The sequence below is a fragment of the Anthonomus grandis genome, chromosome 14 (assembly GCF_022605725.1).
Source record: "Anthonomus grandis grandis chromosome 14, icAntGran1.3, whole genome shotgun sequence".
Taxonomy (NCBI): domain Eukaryota; kingdom Metazoa; phylum Arthropoda; class Insecta; order Coleoptera; family Curculionidae; genus Anthonomus; species Anthonomus grandis.
In genome coordinates this window covers 11,125,374-11,142,447 of record NC_065559.1, presented here as the reverse complement: position 1 = coordinate 11,142,447, position 17,074 = coordinate 11,125,374, and the positions used below count along the sequence as shown (strand labels likewise).

General features: G+C 30.4%; 1 protein-coding gene and 1 long non-coding RNA gene across 4 annotated transcripts in view; one reads left to right on the top strand and one right to left on the bottom strand.

The window, feature by feature from the left end:
- LOC126744587 (dachshund homolog 2) overlaps positions 1-17,074 on the bottom strand; it is an 842,630-nt gene that overhangs the window by 192,481 nt on the left and 633,075 nt on the right. The gene's annotated exons all lie outside the window — the stretch shown is intronic.
- LOC126744605 (uncharacterized) overlaps positions 1-17,074 on the top strand; it is a 29,608-nt gene that overhangs the window by 4,438 nt on the left and 8,096 nt on the right. The window contains exon 2 of the long non-coding RNA XR_007663252.1: positions 3,995-4,168. This is a non-coding gene — a long non-coding RNA (uncharacterized LOC126744605). The remainder of the gene's footprint in view (positions 1-3,994; positions 4,169-17,074) is intronic.

Below are 17,074 nucleotides of genomic sequence, written 5' to 3'. Positions count from 1 at the left end.
ATTCTATTCAAATACAGGGTATTTCTTAACCTATACGCATAAACTTGGGAAATTATTGCTAATGATAAATAATGACTAATAGTGAAAAAAAATTAAGTAAAATATTTTTAGTTTCTGAGATAATTCTTTTTTTTTCACAAAAATGTAATAACTTTATCAGGTGGAATTTTGTTTTCAATTTAAGAAGTAAACAAGTCCGGATGATGTTTAATATGTTTAGTAGTACCTACTTTGCTATCAGTTGATACAGTTGTGGTCGTATTTCATTTTTTATTAAAATTATACCGCATAATTTTTTAAATGAGGAACTAATGGACATGTTACTGACATACGGGAAAACAAGACAAAACAGGGTGGCTGCAGTTAATTTTTATGCACAAAGGTTTCCTCATAGGTATCATCCGTCGCGTGAAGCTTTTTTGCGTGTGGTTCAGCGGGGTAGAGAAACTGGAAATTTGCGGCCGAGGCCAGGGCAACATGGTGGAGCCATTAGACCTAGGCGCATTTTAAATCTGGAGAATTTGATTTTAGGTATCATCGAAGAGCATCCTGACATAAGCACTAGAATAATTGCAACGCAATTTGGATTATTACCAGTCACAGTTTGGAGAATTTTAAGGCATAAATTACTGTATTTATTTCACGTCCAAAGGGCACAAGCTTTACGTCTAAGGGATCATGCGCCTCGAGTAAACTTTTGCGAGTAGTTGTTACATCAGCAGCAGGTAAACCCAAACTTTACCAGGAACATTTTAGCTACGGATGAAGCAATTTTCACACGCAATGGTATTCACAATTTTCGCAACACGCATTTTTGGGCAGTTAAAAATCCGCATGCCATTCGGCGAACAAACTTTCAACAACGATTTTCAGTAAATGTGTGGGCTCGAATTGTAAACGGAATACTTATTGGCCCTTTCATTTTGGATAATCGTCTAACTGGTGCTCTTTATTTACAATTCTTGCGACAACATTTGCCGGTACTCCTTGAAAAAGTCCCTCTTCACATTAGGCAGAATTTGTGGTTTCTTCACGATGGTGCTCCATCACATTTTGCGTGAGCAGTGCGACGGCATTTGGATCGAATGTGCCCCGAATGATGGATAGGCCGAGGTGGTCCAAGTGGATGGCCTCCTCGATCACCCGACCTTAATCCGCTTGACTTTTATTTTTGGGGCCACCTAAAATCTCTGATGTATGTAACCGAAGTTGACAATGAACAAGAATTAAGAAATCGCATATTTGCTGTCGCCGAGGAAATTCGACTACAACCTGGATTAGCTGCTGTCTGCAACTCTTGGATTAGGCGTGCTCAATTATGTATTAAAAGTCATGGAAATAACTTCGAACAGTTACTATAATAGTTAAATAAACATTTATTTTGGAAAATTTACGTTTTTTTTTAATTTTAATTAATAAGTAGTTTATCTTCGTAACTAAAACTATTTTACTAATTTTTTTTTTCACTATAGTCATTATGTGCCGTCAGCAATAATTTCCCAAGTTTATGCGTGTAGGTTAAGAAACACCCTGTATAAGAAGCATAAATAAACATTTTGATGAAACGCTGTGCCACCTTAAAAAGTTTTTTTGTGGCGGATTTTTACTTAGACATAAATATTTTTAGAGAAACATAGAAAATAGAGGATCTAAAAATATTTGATATTACAGGGTATAAATCACTACACAATCTTGTAAATATGCATTGTATTAGTAGTGCATGTTAGGGATATTTATGCGAATCAACTTGAATATGAGGTCAGCGAATAGAGAAGAGTAAACATCTAAAATATTTTTTTTTAAAGTTCATAATAGTAATTACAAATACAGACCTCATGAAACATAAATGGAACAAATACAGACATAGTCACAATATGCAAACAACATCATTTAAAACTTTAAAAACACACGTGCAATACTCAAGTTGGTTTCTGTGCCATACCTATGTCGCGTATACCAGCAAAAATATTAGAAATAAAAAATAATTAAAAAAAAGAACCTCGATTTTAAATAGTCCGAAAAAAATGCTTCACGATTTAATGAAACTCAAATAAGTTCATTCTGGTTTTGCTGCTTTGTCCTTTGAAAAAATAGATAGGGTAATGGTATTTTTTAGTTAGGTCGTATTAAAATATTATATTAGGTATATACCTTAAAACTATTGTTAGTGTAAATTATTCTTAACCTGTAATACAATCAAATAATTATTGTTGTAATAACATAATTGTAATGAATTGGGTATAAAAAGTTGTTAATTTCAAACGTATAATAACATTGGATTTAAATACAGGAAATACCTAAAACAAGTCGTTGGACTTCTTAGTTATTTTCAATTTTAGCTTCTAAGTAACACTTATGTCGAGTTGTGTCAAGATGTAAATAAATAAAGTATAAAGTACAATGAATTAGTGGGCTTAAAAATACAATACTATTGTAATATTGCTCTAAAATACTTATTAAGAAATGCTTTCTTCAACAATTTTTTTTTGTTAATAACAAATGAAAAATTATTTTTCTTTTTAAGGAATAAAGTAGTTAGGCCTACTTTATACCTTAAAATTCTAAGCCATACATCAATCTCGTATCTGCTGTTTCATACAAAATTATATTTTTATTCATATTATAAATGCTTACCTTTATCATTAGGTTTTTTTTTGCGTCAGCTCCATATCTTTATTACTTTATGTTAAATCGTCGTAAAAATACGATAAACCTTAAGATTGACACGCACGTTCCGAACAATTTTCCATTACTCCACAACTTTCTCTTATTTCCAATATTCCACCTTTACGAACCATTTTATTCGGAGACATAAAGTTATATTTACTAACAGAAATAAAAAGAAATGGACAGACGTTATTCCGGACGCGGACAATGGACATGGCGTGTCAATATTGGCCGTATCAAATGTCCTATAAATGTTGATTGCTTGTGATAACATCATGTCTATTTGGGTTTTTTCGGGTAAAATGATCCCTTCTTCTTACATGATTCTCAATTATTATTTCACGAATATTGTGAAAAAGTAATAAGGAAGGCTTTCTTAAAAATATAAATGTCTTAAAAGTCAAAAAAGATTTAAGGCTTCGCCTATAAGCTTAAATTCATTATAGCAGCCAGTCCTGCTATCCCTCGGGATATTTGCATTGTTCGAAACATTAATAAAAGAAATAATGGCCGGGGCTGTTCTTTGTTATGCCAAATTCGCTTCGCATTTGATTTATATAAGGAAAAAGTTTCCTAAAAGGAGATATAAGTAAGTTTTATATTCATGATATTATCTAAACTTCTATACTAATTTTGATAGTGCTAAAGTCTATCTAATTTTATTTTAATGTATACTTTAATACATATTCATTTTGTTCCTGTTAAAAATTAAACAGAATATGTCCAGTTTTAAAAAAGGAGGACGTAGCCAATGCTACGAATTACAGGCCCATAGCGATCTTAAGCAGCCTTGCTAAGGTCTTTAAGAGGACGTATAACCAAGTCTTTCCTGTGGTCTAGGGTCTTATTTCTACTTAGCAACATGTTTTTATGACTGAGTTTTATGAAGCGATCAACGTCATTAAATATTCTTCAATTTACTTAATGTCCCAGTATTACCATTAATGATTTTGATCAGACGGACGTAGTGTACACCGACTTTTCTAAGGCCTTCGATCAACTAAGTTACTGGATTGTGCTAAAAAAATTATGCTCTTTCGGTTTTAGCAAAACACTTATCTTGTTTTTTAAATATTGTCCTACATTAAGGCTTCAAATTCTATTCTATAGTGGCCTTAAGTCAAAATTATACATGGCTTCATCTGGTGCTCCCCCAGGGTTGAATCTACTGTTCTTGCTTTTTATTAACCATCTCTCCAGTACTCTTGAATGTTACAAGTTACTGTTTGCTGACGAGTTAGAGCTTCTATGTCAGAATTAATATGATGACAACAATATACTAGAACTGAACACCTCGAAATGTATTATATAAAATTTTTATTTTTAGGTATAGTGGTTTTGAATTATTAGTCGTACTGAAAGTATAGCTGACTTAGGTGTTACCTCTGATTGTCAACGAAGTTTTGTGTTGCATATTCTGTCCATCGTATCATCTGCTAGTAGAGCTTTGGACTTCATAAAACGCGACTATAAGCGAATTGATAGTGTTGCATCCCTAAAGGTACTGTATTATTTCTTAATTCGTTTAAGGCTATAGTATTGCTTAATTTTGTATTCTATCAGGTTCACTCAAATGCACTGAAGAGTGTTCAAATGAGATTTCTCAAATGTTTGTGTCTTAGTGTTTTTATCCAAAAGCGGGGTTTAGCAGTGATGTTTCACCATAATTTAGTATTTAATCACTAAAATTTACAAGCATCCTCATCTATCTATATGTCTTGTATAAAATAATATATTTTAAAACATTTAAAAAGATATACAATGAGAATCACTGCAAAGAACTGCAGGCAGATATTTCTGAACTAATTCGTAAATGGTGTACACAAACTAAAATGTACCTAAATTTAACAAAAAATAAAGTCATACATCTTGGAGAAAAAAATCAGGATTAAATTTTCATATAAACTAAATTATGTTGAGATAATAAGGGTAAAACTCATAAAAGATCTTGATGTGTTGGTTGATTCTGAATTTAAGTTCACTGATCATACAAAAATAAATTAACAATGACTTTTATTTAAAACAGAAAGTTACATATTGGATAAGTGTTGTGATACAATAGCTCAGCTCTGCTTTAATTCAGTTTAAGTCTGGCGCAAGTCTAGCTTAAATCTGTGCAACTGAACCAGACAAAAATGCTATAATAATATTTTTACATATACAGGGTGTGCCAACAAGGTGTACGGCTAAGATAGCGCCTTAACTATACGAGGTAGAGCAAAAAGTTCTACAGAAAAGTTGTAGGGTTGACAAAAACCTACGAATTAAAAATATTTTTATGTATACTTGGTGTGTCACAAAAAAGTTACTATAAAATATGATTTTCTTTTAAAAGGTATTTGGTATGTTATGGTACTAAAATATTAAGCAAAAAAGAGTACTTTACTTTGGTATAACGTTTTTAAAATGTCCGTGCTGCGTTGCAACGTAATTAATTTTTTTATGTTATTTTTTGACTTTTAGAGGGTTCGTTTAAAAAATCATAATTAACTTAAAATTTATTCTGCGCCTATGAAACTTGTACCACAGTTAGTCTAGGGTACCTGCTCTAGGCCGACTATGATAATTTGTAATTTTTTAATACAGGGTATTTTTAAAAAACTTTTAAACTTGCTGAAATTAAATACGCAATATCTCAAATTTTTCAAATGGAACACCCTGTATATTTTTATCTAATTAAGTTTGTCCCTAAAATGCCTTCATTTTTTATTTAATATGTTCTATAGCTAAACCAAGTACTTTTTGAGATATTTTAACTTTTCTGTAAAATACTATGCATAAAACGAGTATTCTTTAAGTTTTGATTAAGATTGCGTAGAAAAAATTATTGAAGAATTAGAATTATTACTTTTCCTACAATTATTATTATTACTATTATTATTATTATTATTACATACTTGAAAAATTAACCATCACAATTATTCACCTAAACTGCTAGAAAAAAACAGCAAAATTAAATTACATACTAGATAGGTACTTACGTATTTTTGCATAAATGTACATCGTTACACTAATTTTAAAGGTCAATTACAATTATTATAAATTGTGTTCAATATGACCTCCTAAATTTTGTACGCAAGCGTTTACCCTTTTTGAGAATTACCTTTTAGGTCAGAGTCATTAACCTTTTCCAACATAATTGGGGTGTTTGAAAAATCTCCCGAATTTTATTTTTCATATTTTCACTTGTGGTAGGAGTTGTTTGATGACCTTTTTCTTCACATATCCCCACAAGAAAAAATCCAATTTGGTCAAATCTGGGGACCTTGCGGGCCAAGGGACCGGCCCACCTCTCCCTATCCACCGGTCATCAAAATGCTCATTTAAAAAATTTCTAACAGCATGGCTAATGAGCTGAATGAAGAATGGATTGCTGATGTCGTAATAATGAAAATTATGTTTATTAACACTGCCTTTATTATGGAATGTAGCTTCATCCGAAAAAAGCACAAAATTAAAAAATTCAGGCTGACGAATCTTATTTTGCGCCTACTGACAGAAAGCCATTCTTCTTTCATAATTCTGCAGAAGTAATTCCTGCAATAATTGAATATGGTAAGGATAGAATTTTTCGCTTCGAAGCATGCGAGATATTGATGTTGGACTAAAGGGTAATTATTCTTTAGCAAGGTGCCTAATAATGCTTTTATAAGGATCTTCAACGACACTTAAAGCTACTGTCATCCTGTTTTCCTCATTTGTAACTGGCTTCACCAGTTCATGTTTTTCATAAATTACACTTTCTGTTCTCTCAAATCTTTTTTTTAGTTTTTGAAACACTTGTGCTTGGGGATGTCTCCTTTCAGGATGAAGTTACGCATTAATTCTAGATGTCAAAAGGCTATTTCTTTCAGGAGCTCCAAGGGCATATATCATATCAACAAATTCCTCACGAGGAAAATTCATATTGATTACAAAATGAACAATAAAAATTAAAAATCGATTCTGACAATAATTTCTAAAATAGTTTTTGAAGAGAAAACATTGATCTTGTTTACTGCTGTCATAAAACTAATAATCTGACAATTATTATTTGACGTTTAAACCAATGTTTCTAAGCAATCTTGATCAAAACTTAAAGAATACTCGTTTTTTGCATAGTATTTTACAGAAAAGTTATATCTCGAAAAGTACTTGGTTTAGCTATAGGACATATTAAATAAAAAACTAAAGTATTTGAGGGACAAATTTAATTGGATAAAAATATACAGGGTGCTCCATTTGAAATTTGAGATATTGCATATTTAATTTCAGCAAGTTTGAAAGTTCTTTAAAAAGACCCTGCATTAAAAAATTACAAGTTATCATAGTCAACCTAGAGGACGTACCCTAGACTAACTGTGGTACAAGTTTCATAGGCGCAGAATAAATTTTAAGTTATTTATGATTTTTTAAACGAACCCTCTAAAAGGCAAAAAATAACATAAAAAAATTAATTACGTTGCAACGCCGCACTGCAATTTTAAAAACGTTTTACCAAAGTAAAGTACTCTTTTTGCATTATATTTTAGTACCATAATATACCGGGCGTTCTATTAAAAAAATCATATTTTATAGTAACTTTTTTGTGACACACCCAGTATACATAAAAATATTTTAGTTCGTAGGTTTTTGTCAACCCTACAACTTTGCTGTAGAACTTTTTGCTCTACCTCGTATAGTTAAGGCGCTATCTTAGCCGTACATCTTGTTGGCACACCCTCTGTGTATTAGCTAAACTAAAATAAGAAATAGATAAATTATTATAATATTAGGTGACTGTTACTTTTACTACACAGAAAAAATATTAACAAACATTAATCATTAGAGAAAAATGTATACACTTAAATACATACAAAAATTTCAGTAATTTTATGGTCAATGAAATCTTTTAATTTATTTATTTTGATCAAATGGGTAAGTTCTGTAGTCTCTCTTGAAATTTTCAGGGCTCATAGTAAGATAATCTTCCGATATTGAATTACATTTCTTTACAGCTTTATATAAAAGGATCGTTTGTTAATTGCAGTTGTATGCAGCGGCATAGTTAACTTGTCGCCTGAAGACATACATCCTGAATGATATTTTAAAATACTAAACACTCTTTTATTAATTTGGAAGAAAACGGATTATTTAGCATCATTAATTAGGATAAAAAAATGCAAAATTCTACGATCATTCATCTTTAACTATTCGAAGTCCTTACATATGCGTGAAATATGATCAAATTTGGGAAACCACGGATTAACTTCAAACAAGCATTCTGCACCTTCTGTATGCGATTCTTGCTCTCCAAATCTAAAGAAAAACCATAAACATAGTCACAGTATATAAAATTAGAACACATGAGAATTAAAGATAAGGGTTTTTTGAGAGATTTAGTTAATTTACTTAATATTAGTGTTTAAAATAAAATTAATATTAATTAATAAAATCTGTTCTTTCTATTTTTTCAGTTTACTTTATAACATAAAATGTTATGAGGTAAAAATGTTTTATCCTTTTTGGAGTTCTTTTATATTAAATTAAAATTCCAAAAAAGACTTTAATAATATCTAACAAGGAGGAAAATAAACTTAAAGTCAAAGTTTCACAAATATAGCGTCTTTTAATTAAGTTACGCGTTTCGCCTTATGCCATCATCAGACCTTATTTTCAACAGCAAACCCTTCTGTGCAATTAGGTTCATTCGGTAGGTTTGGATGAGTGCAGTCTGACTGGCATAACATAATTCAAAAATGCATCCATTATTCTAAAAGAGACTTTAATAATATCTAACAGGGAGGAAAATAAACTTAAAGTCAAAGTATCACAAGTTTAGCGTCTATTAGTTTGGTTACGCTTTTCGCCTTACGGCATCATCAGACTTTATTTTTAACAGCAAACCATTCCGTGCAATTAGGTTCATTCAGTAGGTTTGGATGAGTGCAGTCTGACTGGTATAACATAATTTAAAAATTTCAGCCATTATTCTAAAGGAGACTTTAATAATATTTAGCAAGAAGGAAAATAAACTTAAGGTCAAAGTATCACAAATATAACGTCGATTAGTTTGGTTAGGCGTTTCCCCTTACGGCATCATCAGACCTTATTTTTAACAGCAAACCTTTCCGTGCATTCATTAGTGCTTCTCGTACTAAAACCGGAACATAAACCTGACTGAGTGGAAGGCAGTAAATCGACACTATCAACGAAAGAAAACATTTTTCTGTACACCACTTTCCCAAGAAAAACTTATTTAAAATAGGCAAGAGACTAAATAATAAATCGTAATTCGAGATGGTAAATTTACTTTAGGTAAAGGAAAGATAACAGCAGTCTTTCAAGTTGAGAGAAAACATCCCTTCTCAAGTCACATATTAATTATATGAGTAAAATGATCCAATAGAATAGGGATGCTAACCTTTACCATAAGTAACATGTCATCAATACCCGGCACATTTGACTTTAACTCGTTAATGCCTTTGCGTATCTCTGCCTGAGTAGGTAACGAAAAGTCAAAAGCAGTGGAATCACGTCTATTTGACTCAAGAAAATCTATGAGACACATATCAGCTCCATTTCGTTTAAATATTGTTATAAAATAGTCATTTATCTTGTCAGGGTCTTGCAGATGACAAGCAGGGTCATGATTCCAGCTACCTTTAAACGTTGCCATATAGTTATGGTATTCCAATTAGATACGTATTTGAAATAAGCAGCTTTTTTTCGCCTTACGGATGCTAGGGAATAGTTCTAAAGCTCTTTATAGCTATTCCAATTGTTTTTGATATTGTTTCGTTTAAATTTATTTAAACGAAAAATTATGATTTAGGAGATTATGATTTGAGAAGTTTAAATTTATGAAAAGCAATATCACCGTGTTTTAAAATAAGTTTCAAGGCATCCGTAAGCCAAGGAGCTGGCGGTCTGCTGAGTCTCACAGGTTGTACAGGCGCGTTTAGGAAGTTTTCAGTTAAAAAGTTAATTTTATCACTAATATCCTGAATCTGATATGTTGTTTCAATCTACGTTTTGTATATCTGTATAAAAAAATATTTGCGTTGAATTGTTTAAAACATCTAAAAGTCTTTGTACTGACCCAACAGCCACCCTATTTTGACAATAAGTAAGACTATGTTCTGAAATTATATCTGTATTTATAACACCATGGCTAATAACGAGAAATGAATCGTTAACCAGTATTGGAACCAGTAAAGTGGCTATTGTTTTAGTAATCCTTGTTGGCTCATTAATTACGTCTTTTAAATTATAGGAGTTAAAACAATCGCTTCAAGGATTACCAAGGTTTAGGAGATTGACATTCACGTCACCCGTTACCACAACATGATCAAAAACTGAAGTAACCTCTGATAAAACGGAATTGCGCAACTCTGTTTGGATGTTTTGGAGGGTGATAAACCTCTTACACTTGATAAAATCTTTTATACTCGTTAGCAAGTATTCAATAAGACCCTGATCCGCATTTATGAGGTTAAAAACATCAGAGACAATCTCATTATGAATGTAAACCGTTACCTCTCCCGCCCTATTCATACGATCTTTTCCAAATATTTTATAATTTTTTATATTATAAAGTCTCAGTTGTATCAAATATATCAAAATCATGATCAAGTATGACATCACATACATAAGTAAAATGAGTAACCAATGACCTTACATTTAGATTCTAAATTTTTACAATTTTAGTTTTACCTGCCATTTAGCTGAAAATATTTGTAGCCATTAAATTATAGCGCATTACACTGATTTTTATTTTTAACCTCTGTTAGCACTTTCCAGGATTGTTTTCACATGAGCATTATCCTTTATTTTAATCGCCTGATCTCCATCGGTGCTCTTTATGAATATCAAGTTAATCCTGCTCCATACATATTTATAGTCCTTTTGACAAAGTTGCTTGGTCTCTTTAAGCTACTAGAACGTGTTTTTATTAAGTTCTTTATTAACAAAAACATGCTTCATTTTTTTATTGATTCCACAGGCAGTTGTATTTAAATCCCCCTTTTCTCTTCGAATTATATATAAATCCTGCATTACAGCCCTGGATTTAAAAGTCACAGTTGCTAATGGTGATTTTTCTTTAGGTATGATCTCCAAAAAATTTGGACTTATAAAATTAATTACTTGAAAAGTCTTTTTCTTTATAACATCAGGAATATCTACAATTTTAAATGCGCCATTAATTAAAAGGGTTTTTTCGCTTATTTTATTTTCGATATCAGAAAACTTGTTTTGCAACAGCGTTAAGTCACTACCAAGTTTGGTACTCTCCTTTTTTATTTCCTTCATCATCTCCCCCATAACTTTATTTGCTTGTCATAATAAGTCATATTGCTTCATATAAAGAAATAAAAATTTAAGGGATCGCTTCATAGTTGACACCTCACTTCTTAAGCCACTTATTTCACATTTCAATTTCATTACTAGGGTAAATAACATTAAACTCAACAATGTATCACTTTTGCCAGTACCAGGAGAAGTACTTGATGTTAAAATAGCACTGTCGAAGTAGCAACACTACAATTTTTGCGAGACCAACACTTATTTTGTTCACTCATTATTCGTACCTTAAGTTCACTTAAGTTTGCACACTCAGAATGATGCCACTTTTGACAGATATTACATGAGACTTTACAGGCTGACTTGGGAATATTTTTGTTACAAACCAAACAATAAAGTGATCTTTTCCTTATTTTACCTGCCATAACGAAAAGTTCAAAAAATAGATACAAATTCGAAAAATCGACCCAAGAAAACAAGATTTTAAGCCAGAGTTCAAGAAAATCGTCTGTCTGAGAACGACCCACCGGAATTTATTTACGATAAATAATTTTTATAGTAGGGGAGCCTTGGATGCTAAATTAGCAGTTACTAAAGCGTCAAGGGGACCTATTGGATTAAGAACAATTTCACTTATAGACCACTATTTATACTCGACTTTAACCAATTAATAATTTATTTTTTATTTTACTTTTGAAAGCTATTTTAAAATTAATAAGTTTAGAAAATACATAAAAAAACATCAGTCACTATCACTTAAATTGATCTCGATTATAATACTCGGCTATAACACTGCGATGTAAACTAACAGGCCTCTAAGACGGAAGTTCTGTAAATGATCTTCAAAGAGTTTTGCCACTGCGCATCCAAATTTCATCGGCCACTTGGATATGGTTGAGTTGTACCTACTCTTAGAGAATTAAAGGTTTTGCTACGTTTTCTGCGTCAAAACTTGTCTCTTTACCTTGCGGTACGTTTTCGATGGACCACTTTGTACAATATTATATAATATCAAATAACTAAATAAAATTAATTTTAAATTAAACTCGAGTTCTTATTAATATTTTCGGTTATATTCGCATAACCGAATTCGGCCCTTCATCAGTTTCTGCGACAGGCGGCGCACCAGTCGAAACCGTTAATATTTTGCTTATTTTTGCTGTTGTATTAAGACGTCGCTATGTTGCCAAACTTAAAACTAAATCTTTAATTTATATAAAGCGCTTGTATTAATATGTAAATTCGAAAAAAAACTATTGTGTAAGCGTTCTGATTAAAAATATAGAATATCATAACTGTAGATACAGTGTGAATCCTTTTAAATTCAAAATATAGTAATTAATGTTTTAAAAATCTACATTCTAAGGATATATAGTAAGTTTTTTTAAGTAGTTTCAAATGCTCAAAAAATTAACACAATTTCCTAATTAAAGGGAATAAGTTTAATCGACATTCAAGTTATATTGTTCAAGTAAAAGTAACAGTAAAATATTTTTAAATGTGTGCTAAACTTTTAACATGTGCACCTTTTAATTTTCAATAGAATTTCTATTTCTAGTAGAAAAAGTGGTCTTATCGTGGCTTTTTCATAGAAAAAATGTCTTAGGTACATCTACTTAGCATAGTATAATAAATATAAAAAAGTAAAAACTGTCTAGATTCTTTTATTTAAATAATACACAGGGGTATATAGATAAGTATATTATATATTTCAATTTTCTGGTCATTAAAACCAGACAAAAATACAAACATGCTTTTATTGTAGGTACAGTATATATTATGAGCTTAAATAGCTTAAAAGCAAAACAATATCTATATATAGATAATTTCTCAATACCTATAAAAAATGCGAGTTTATAACTTTCACTAGGAATATTATCCAGTTCCTATTTAATTATAACTGAAATAGTACTATTTTGCAGAAATTTTTTGAAATTAAGTACTTTTTGATTCTAAATAATAGACATAACATAAACATGGTGAATCTTAACTAGAAAATAACAATCAAAATAATGCAAACACTATAATGTTAAATAAAGTTAACTAAATAGCTAAATAACTATATGTTAACTAAATAAACTTTAGGTATATACAAATTATTACATTAAATTTTCCCAGCAAAGGCATGTAACTTGGTGTTACATATAAGAGTTTTAACCTGTCAAGGTATATTCATTATACAACCACTAAAACCATAAATTAATAGTAAATTAGAAGATACATACTAGTATATAACAATTTGAAAATAGAGTTGTCATTATTATCAAGCATATAATTTAGTTATGTTTTAACTTTTTAATTTTTTGCTGAACATTTTGCACGTTTTTTTCCGCAACCACTTACAAAATTTATACAAGTTTGTATGAACAAGTTTTGTTAACAAAAAAAATTTGTGCACGTAGTATTTATGCTGATTAGATCCTAACCATTTTTAATTTTGTTCTTTATTTTAGTACCTACAAACTTGTGTTGTTGTATTTTATTAAATTCATTTCGAAAAATCTATGCGGAAAAATCTATGCGGACAACCAGAGTGACATCTTTGCTTGGGCTAACTAAATATGTTATTTCGTGTCCACCGTAATTCTTATTTAATAAAAATATTTGAGAGAATTCGCTTATACATTCATTTGACTTCAATAAAGTGGCACAATCGGGACAATTAAAATTTTGTAAAACTCTTTTAACGTTTGCCAATCTTCCAAAGAGTCTTTTGGATTAATGGGTTGTTCAAGTTCTGAAGTTCTAATTACGACGTCCTTTTCGGCATTTTCATTGTTGTCATCTAGACTATTAGTGGATATTGTCGTTATGGCTTGTTTAGCCGGATCGGGCTAATATCTATATCTATGATGGGCGGATATCTGTATTTATCTCGGAATTTAAAATGCTCGACGGCATAAGTAAGTCTGTTGTACTTTTAACTCTGAAAAATAGCCGAAAAGATCTGGCTGTTGGCGCAAATGTGTAAAGATAGCTAGTGTCGTTTTTTGAATTTTTTTTTGTGCAGTCTAGATATTTTTTTTTAAGTTTTATTTTTAATTGTTAAAAATCTTACTTTTTTTTTAGTTCCAATTTTCTTGGTGTCGTAACAGCATCCGGCAGTTCTACTAAATTTAATGCTGAATTGTTTTCACCTGCAGTATATTTTCTTTTTTGAATCTGCACAGTTAAAGTTTTCTAGCTATCTGAAGCAAAAGGGCTGCTAAAGAAAGCAGTATAGTTTTGAGGAACTTAATTACTCTTCAGATATTTTTGGTTTTCTGTCCGGAAGTCCTCATTGTTGAAACAGTTTTTACAAATGTATTTACCACGTAAGCTTTCAACTGGAACTCTAGCGAACTTAGCGTTTCCTAAAGTATTAAAAAAAATCTTGGTAGTTAATAAAGCATAGACGGGTAAATAAAACAATTGTAAAAACTATTTAAATACGTTTTTATAATGAGTTTAGTTGTGATAGAAATTAAGAAAAATCTAAATAATTCAGTTCATAAAGTTTTCAGCCTTGATTCGAGCTTCTGCTATTTTACAAAATATAAAGGGTAAACTGCAAATTGATTGCAGTAAGGGTCCATGTAGTAAGGTAATAGGTAATATAGCAACAAATAGGTAAATTTTTCCTTTAAAGTTTTTGAATTTTTAAAAAGTGCACGTGCACATTGATAGATATTTTACAAAAGTTTTATTTAAGGATATTTCTTGATATTTTAGAAAAGAAATATACAATTGCTTTTTATGAATCGGAAAAGATGTTAAAAAATTAATAGCACAAGAAGCAAACTTGACTTTTACTTATAATTTTACTTACCTGAATTTAATATCCATTGATTGCAAATGTCCTTAAGTTTCACTGGAAACCTAAACATCCTAATGGTAGAATTTCTGCGTGAATTGTCACAATTAAAATATTCACATTTATTTCCATATGGACGTTTTTTAGCATTTATTTTATCCATTATTAATTTAAGACTTTAAAGTGTAGCCGAACAAGACACAACTGCGAAAATAATTTTTTTATAATATCACACTAAGGAAAAAATAGACCATTCGGGTTTTGGGTATTTTCCTGATCATGCTTATTGTATAATTAACATTTACAATTTCTACATTGATATACATTTTATGAAACAAAAATATAATTAAGGATGCTTTAAATTTATCCTGTTGTTATTATTAACTATAAGACTTATTATAGTACTGCTTTTAATTAATAATATTAAGTAAAAGCTTATTCATTAATAATATAAATTCAATTGACATACATATACATTAAATATGTATCTATAGTTCCCTCCATCAATAATCTATTTTGCGGTTTCTTTCGTCAAGTATCAATGTAAACTTCGTTAAATGTAAAAAAAAGTAAAATGTAAATTTACACACTAAATGTATAAATTTAACTAAATACCCAAGATCCAAATCCTTTACTCGTATTACCCGCAGTAACGTAGAGGAACGCAACGAACCGGGATGCTCGATTTGGCAACATAGACTAATAGTTTTGGCTTGGGATGCTAGAGCTCACTCAGGCCAGCATCCTTTTAGAGTCCGCAAATTTAACTAACATTGGAGTATTTATCTGGTGCGGAGCTATTTACATCTGTGCTTAAACTGCTATCTTTAGTTTTTTAGCTTGTTTATCTTTAAATAAAAATAATTTCGTTCTCGGCCCATAACTTTTATCAAATAATGTCAATTAAATATTTTTACTCAATACAGGCTTAGGTGTGGCAAAATTTCAACTTTAGTTATAGAAAAGTATTCGTAAAATATACTCATAATTCATAAAAAAAAACGAAGAAAGCACAATCTAAAAGAAAACAAACCCAACGCTTAAGGCCAATATTAGTTGCTCGTTGAAACAGATAAACAGATATGATTTAAAGAACAAACAAGGAGTGGGCGTAATTTTTTTGTCCCAACTGAAGTCTAATGCGATTGGGCGTACTGCGAATGAATTGTTAATGCAATCGCGTCAGATAATTATTACAGGCAACGTAATTGGTTGCGAGACACATGGCGAGACAACAAGCAAACAAATAATATGTAATTAGGAGCGCCATCATTTTTATAGGGTATTGTTTCTAGTCGAGTTTAAATATTTACACTCCGTTTGGTATAATTCCTTTAATTTTAACAAGGTCTGTTTAACAACGATATTTTTACCTTAATATTAATTATCTACTTTAGCCCAGTTTTTTATTTGTTTACGAGAGGCTTAGATAATGAGATACAGGAAATGATGATGTATAATAAAAGATTATTAATTCGTTAACGTGACTACTATAATGTGTATGTTTGATATATATTAGTTACTGCAAAATTATTTTGAAGTAGCATCGTGAATTTCTATCAGATTTCTTTATTTAACTATTTATTTGTAATGAGGTCATTTTAAATTAAAATCTCAGATTTGCTTTTTAAAAATCTTCGTATATTTTATTTAGAAGTCCCATATATTTTTTTTTTTTTGTTATATTTTTATTGTTTATAAATAATTACCATAGACATCTTTTTCTTTCATTTAAGTGTACTTTCAAGTTGAATTAAAATGTAATTAGCAAAAATGTAACTTTTCACTTTCTTGTCTATATCGTGTATAGGTTTGTATATTATTGTGTAACATTAATTTTTTTACTTCCTTTCCAACTTATAGAAATATTGAATGTAATTTTAGGTTGGTCCTAAGAAGTCTGTCATTAAACAGCCATAATAAATATTTTAAAATTAAATTTAGGATTGTAGGGTAAAAGGAGGCAAGATGGACCACATTTAAAAAAATTAAACGTGCTTCTTTATTAAAAAAAAATAACAAAATTGGAAAAAAAAAATATAACATAACGTAACATTGGTATTTCTTTTGGTATAGTTAGGAATTAAAAATATTAATTCTAGGCACTAAAAAATATACATAATGACAAGTATGCCATTGGCCCATCTATCCTGCTCTGTGGAGAAGAGATCACTAGGGGTAGGATAGACCGACCATGCTATACTTTTTTTTTTTTAAGACAGTCTTTCCACATTTATTGCAAAGGTTAACGAAGCCAGAACAAGTTTCATGTAACCAACGTTTACAAATGATACATTGCAGCCATTCGTCTTTTTTAGACGTTTGGTTATAGTTCTCCTTGCAACCGACACA